This window comes from Diceros bicornis, chromosome 19 (assembly GCF_020826845.1).
Source record: "Diceros bicornis minor isolate mBicDic1 chromosome 19, mDicBic1.mat.cur, whole genome shotgun sequence".
NCBI lineage: Eukaryota > Metazoa > Chordata > Mammalia > Perissodactyla > Rhinocerotidae > Diceros > Diceros bicornis.
This window is the reverse complement of record NC_080758.1, coordinates 24,005,762-24,011,761: the sequence shown is the minus strand read 5'-3', so window position 1 is coordinate 24,011,761 and position 6,000 is coordinate 24,005,762. Positions and strand designations below refer to the sequence as shown.

The 6,000-nt window shown below is 48.5% G+C and overlaps 1 protein-coding gene across 3 annotated transcripts in view; it reads left to right on the top strand.

The window, feature by feature from the left end:
- Window positions 1-268: 268 nt before the first annotated feature.
- PHF20 (PHD finger protein 20) overlaps window positions 269-6,000 on the top strand; it is a 152,043-nt gene continuing 146,311 nt past the window's right edge. For all 3 annotated transcript variants that reach the window (XM_058562789.1, XM_058562788.1, XM_058562786.1), the window contains exon 1: window positions 269-335. The gene's annotated coding sequence lies outside the window, so the exon portion shown is untranslated. The remainder of the gene's footprint in view (window positions 336-6,000) is intronic.

Genomic DNA, 6,000 nt, shown 5'->3' with positions numbered 1-6,000 from the left:
TAATAGGTTATGGATAGTGTCCAGTCCTGGGCTTCGTGTGATCACAGTGGTTACTGGTGAGTGGGGACTTCGTGCTCCGGATCAGGGCGCCGGCCTGGTTCCCGCGCGTCAGGGCAGTGGGCGTGACCCGCCGGAGCCGTCGCCACGGTGATCGGTCCGGGCGGGGCCGAGGGAGGGGCAGCTGGGGCGCTGCGTCACTCGGTGGTGGCGATGGTGCGTGTGTGTGTGGGGGCGGGGAATACGCTGGGCGCGTCCCGGGGGTCACGTGGTGCGCAGCACGCAGAGTCCTTCTGTCGGTTGGTCCTGGAGCGGCGCAGCCGGAGCGGGGCTGTGAGGTGAGCTCGCGGCGAGGCGAAGCCGGCTGGCTGGGGCCGCGTCGGGCTGGGCCCGCGCCATGCGCGCGCCGTGCGGGCGGGGACGGTGACGGACGCCACCGCTGCTTCGGTCCCCTGCCTAGCCCCGCTCCCCGCCTGGCCCCGCTCGCCCAGCCCGGAGGGAGGCCCGGGGACCGCTGTTGAGAGCGTGGCGGGCATGCGAGCGGCGCCCAATCCCCAGGGCTGTCTGCGAGAGTGACGGCGGCCGCGGCCAATCAGCGCCGCACGAGGGGGCTGGGCCGCGGGGTGCGGGCCCCGGGCGCGGAGTGGGCCGTGTTGGGGGTGGGGGGTAAGCGCTAGGGTCAGAGCCTGGGCTGTGTGGCCCCCAAGAGCTCCACCACCACGCACTGTGGTGCCTTGTGCTTTGGGAGTGCATTTTCTTTTATTTAGTCTTAGCCTTCCTATTCTGGGGAGCACACCCGTTTCGCAAGCCCCCGGCTATGGGAGTGTCCCCTTTCTCTAGTTTTGAAAATGTGAGTGGTGCACCACCTTTTTAAGCTCTAGCCTTGAGATTTTATCTCAGTTTCCAAAGGCCCGGGAACTGAGGACGTATCCCGTTTCCCAAGCCCCCCAAACTGAGAGGATACTCCCTTGTTCGAGCTTCCAATCTGAGTAAGCACTCCCTTTCAAATTTGGGGTTTGCCTGGTTAACGAGTTTCTCAAATCTGGGGTCCAGTGACCAAAGTTTTGGGATACTTATATTCCCACAAATCCAAGGAAGAAGCCCCTTTGCCAGGGCCCAAATCTGACCACATGCTTTCCAGAATTTCTTAAATTTAGGGGCTACTTCCTTTCCCCAACTGTTCAAATCTGGGGATGCACTTCATTTCGAGTCTACCGAAAATGAGATCCAATTCCTGAAGTTTAGGGGTACATATTTGCAGTTACACAAATAAGGGAATTCCCTGCCTTTTCCAGTCACTCTATTCTTTGGGTTGCACCGTTTTTCATGAGTTTTGCAAATCAAACTATCTTATTTTCTGGGGGAGACTCATTTTTATATCTGAGAGTGTATTTGTGTCCTATGTCCCTAGGATGTACGAAACACACGCCTTTTGGTTACACAATTCTTGGGGTGCAGCCACCTTCCTGATGCTTCTTGTTTCTTTTTTTTTTTAATGAGGAAGATCAGCCCTGAGCTAACATCCATGCTAATCTTCCTCTCTTTTTTTTTTTTTTTTTTTTGCTGAGGAAGACCTGCTCTGAGCTAACATCTATTGCCAGTCCTCCTCCTCTTTTTTTTTTCCCCCAAAGCCCTAGTAGATAGTTGTACGTCATAGTTGCACATGCTTCTAGTTGCCGTATGTGGGATGCGGCCTCAGCATGGCCAGAGAAGTGGTGCGTCGTGTGCGCCCGGGATCTGAACCCGGGCTTTCAGTAGTGGAGCTCTCGCGCTTAACCACTAAGCCACGGGGCTGGCCCCCTGATGCTTCTTAAATCGGGGAGGGCACACCTTTTTTCTGAGTCCTTTCATTCCCAAGTGGCGGTCTGTGGTTCTTAAGCATAGCTCCTACCCTTTTTAGCCTTTCTCCCATCTAAGACATTTTCTCTCTTCAGTTTACTTCCCTCTTTTTTTTTTTTTTGTGAGATCAGCCCTGAGCTAACATCCATGCTAATCCTCCTCTTTTTGCTGAGGAAGACCTGAGCTAACATCTGTTGCCAATCCTCCTCCTTTTTTTCCCCAAAGCCCCAGTAGATAGTTGTATGTCATAGTTGCACATCCTTCTAGTTGCTGTATGTGGGACGCGGCCTCAGCATGGCCAGAGAAGCGGTGCGTCAGTGCGCACCTGGGATGCGAACCTGGGCCGCCAGTGGCGGAGCGTGTGCACTTAACCGCTAAGCCACCGGACCGGCCCTCCTTCCCTCTTTGGAACCCCATTTTCCTTTAGGTGCTCTCCCTGTCTGGTCAGTGCACCCATTTCCTCTTCCTTCCTCTGGTGAATATGTATCTTTCTTTAGCACAGCACTTTCTCTGCTTCTGTGGCCTTTTTTTTTTTGAACAAACTTCCTATAGTCACACCTCCTGAATTCTCCTCCCCCAAGGGGAGGATCCCCCCTGCCCCCACAAAAGGAGGCCTGCATGTTGTCTTTCATATGTTTACTTTATCTTTTATCTTTCTGCTTTCTGCTAACAGGAACTCTTCTCTCTTGGCTTGCCCTATTCCCAGGCGTTTTTCGGGTTTCTCACTCCCTTTGGACACTGCTCTGCTTACTGAGTGGCTGTGGAGATTTTCCCCTTTCTTCCCCCAGAGCTGGAGGTGGCCTCAAGTCTAGGACTGCCTGACTCCCCCAGAGCTGGATTTAAACTGGGAAGGAATCCACTCGCATTTCTTTGGTTATTCATAGGACTATTAATCCTCCTGGTGGTTTGCTTCCTACAAGATTCTTGTTAGATGGATACTGTTTTCTCCTTTGCTTTTTTTCCCTGTATTGGGAAAAAAACGTCAAGAGATTCTTCTAATCTTGCTTCCAGCTCATAAGCTTCCTCCCTGCATTGGCTTTCTTCCTTCCTTTTATCAAGAAAAGAGGTCATTTGGAGAAATCTCTTGGTCACTCTTTTTGTCCTTGTCCCTGGGGTGCAAGTGGGGGATAAATACTTTTCTCTCCCCGTCATCCTCTCACATATGGGCCAAACCTTGCTCCCAACCCCCATCTTATTTTTTTTTTAAACGTTATTTATTTATTTTCCCCCCCAAAACTCCAGTAGATTGTTGTATGTCATAGTTGCACATCCTTCTAGTTGCTGTATGTGGGACTCGGCCTCAGCATGGCCGGAGAAGCAGTGCGTCGGTGCGCGCCCGGGGTCTGAACCCCGGGCCGCCAGCAGTGGAGCGCGCGCAATTAATCTCTAAGCCATGGGGCCGGCCCCCAACCCCCAAGCCCCATCTTAAAATCTACAACCACCTCAGACCTCTTGTCTCTTAATAGCCTCTCAGTAGGTTCTTTCTTTTGTATTCCCCTCCCCTTTCCAGATCTTACTCAGGGCTTCTCAGCCTGAACCCCTAACCAGATTAATTTCTCCACAGCTAGAATCCCAAGTGCTTATGGGATAATGACAACTCTGAACTTTCTCCCTTTTGGGAAGTACTTGAGTGTGCAGCTGTATGAGGCCTCATTGGGGAAGAGAGTAGCCTTGAGAAGCTACACGGGCAGGACAAGTCAGGAAAATACTGCATTTTCAGGACCATGTCCTTCTGAATCTCATTTGGAGATTGGATGTTTGCCAAGCACCTGCTTCTTAGAGATACAGGGGATTTAATGATACTCGAAGGAACCTGTGGGAATTAATGGGGCTTGTGGAGAAGTGCTCTGAACTCAGTGTTGGAACTTGAATAAAATTAACCATTATTGTAGTATTTTCAAACAACTAAGCTATTTTATATTTCATGTACATGAAAGCCCTAGAGCTAAGTTGTGTTTTTCAGGAAGTGAAATAGATCCCACATGTAGATCATATGGTCATTAGTAAGTACCAAATTCATTAAAAAACATTGGAGGTCTGTATGAGCAGTACCTAATAAAATATGGTATACAGAAGGTGAAGAGGTACTTTGTCTCTTTATTTGCCTGTTTGGTATTTTATCTTGTACTGTTATATACGATGCACACTTAAAGTGTTCTACACCAGTGCATCTCAAGCTTGAATGTATATCTAAGTCGCTGGGGGTGGTCTTGCTAAAATGCTGATTCTGATCCAGTAGGTTTAGGGGAGGCCTGAGTATTTGCATTTCTAATTCCCAGGTGATGCTAATGTTATTGAACTACACTTTGAGTAGGGAGGTTCTATACACAAAGCCAAAGATTTCTCTGTGAAAATAGGAAGGTGGTGGTTAGCCTTATGCTGGGGTGTCATTTCTCTTTATCCAGGTGCACATCTCTTAGAGTTTGTATAAGGTCATGGTCCACTTTTGAGGACTATTATTTATACTCAATTACAGTTACTCTAGCATTTAGCTTTTAAAACCATGGCTAAAACTTCTCCAAGAGTTTGATTTCTGTGTATTTTGTCAAATTTAAATGCTTAAATATTTCTTGGTTAAAGGTGAACATAATTATTGATGTAGAATCCCTCTAGTAAATAGTGCATAGCCCATATAGTAATCAGTCAATCTGCCTCTCTGGTTCCTCACCTGTCATTCTACTATAGGTATGGAGTCTGAGATACCCAAAGTCAGCAGCGTCACAGGTATTGGAATTTCCAAGGAGTCCTTCTTGGTTTTTTAGGTTCTAGAAATGGACCTGGGAAAGGGAGATGCCTGGACCTTGAATGGAAACTGCAGGCTTATTTCTGTATGGGAGCTTCCCAAAGGCTAGTGCTGGTGGGAAGATGACATTCTTTGATGGGGATCATGGCTTATGATGCTCTCTCTCTTTTTGTACCTACATCTCTGATCTATTTCTGAGTCTTAGTGGGTTTTTCCTTTCTAAATGTCTTAGGTCATCTGTACCTATTTCCCTGGCTGTCACCTGTTATGGCCTTTTTCCAGCATGATCCTATTCTGGGCCCTAATCAGGACAAAACTGAATGATTAGACTATTTCGTTCCAGTTGTGGCCCCCCTCCCCCCCCCCCCCCCCCGCCGCCGCAGCCCCATCCCATCCCTCACATGAATGTCAGAACCTCTTCAGTAACGGATTTAATCTGGATTTGGCTCTAGTCCCAGCCCTTCCACTCACTGTGAGACCTCAGGCAAGTCACTTAATGTTACTGGGCCTCATTCTCCCCATTTGTAAAATGAGGGGCTGATTATCTCCAAGGTCTCCCCTGCTCTGAGTCTTTGTCAGTACCTTGCTTAGAAACCCAGTGTCTGTGGGAGTTTGTTGTAGCAGATCTGATTTCTTTCATGTGCTATGTTGGGCGGGCTGCCAATCATTCCCTTGTCCGAGTCACTTCTGCTACTGCTTCTTTTCTAGCCGAGGCAGCCAGTTTGTCCTCACACCCAACTTCAGCATTCTTCTGCCTCCATGTCCTCTGCCAGTTCTATGCTTTATTTCATTCAAAACTGGCTATACATCTCAAAGAAATCTTCCTTGAATTCTCCATTCAGTGTCAGCTACTTGCCTGAATCACTAAGAAGGAGTCTATAGTTTACATATACCTATGTTTATTTGTAAGTTCTCCTATCTGATGTATATTTAAAGATTTTATTTATTTATTTTTTTCCCCCCAAAGCCCCAGTAGATAGTTGTATGTCATAGCTGCACATCCTTCTAGTTGCTGTATGTGGGATGTGGCCTCAGCATGGCCGGAGAAGTGGTGCGTCAGTGCGCGCCCGGAATCCGAACCCGGGCCGCCAGCAGCAGAACTCGCGCACTTAACCGCTAAGCCACGGGGCCGGCCCTGATGTATATTTAAAAAATGTTTTCCCCTCCCCCCAACCACAGCTTTCTTTTTTGCCTTGAATTAGCAGGGTGGGTACAATGAAATTTAAAAGTGAAGCAGGTAGTTTACTTTGAGCTGGAGTTTGGGGAAGGTGAGATGTGATGCTTTTAGCCCTCTTCTCCCAAGGTCTCCTGTATCTGTGGGGAGTCAGCTATCTGGTACTTCTTCCTGGATTTTAAAGGTGCTTAAACTCCCTATCTGAAATTTGAAAAGGTATCCTAAGTCAAACACCATTTTAAAATTA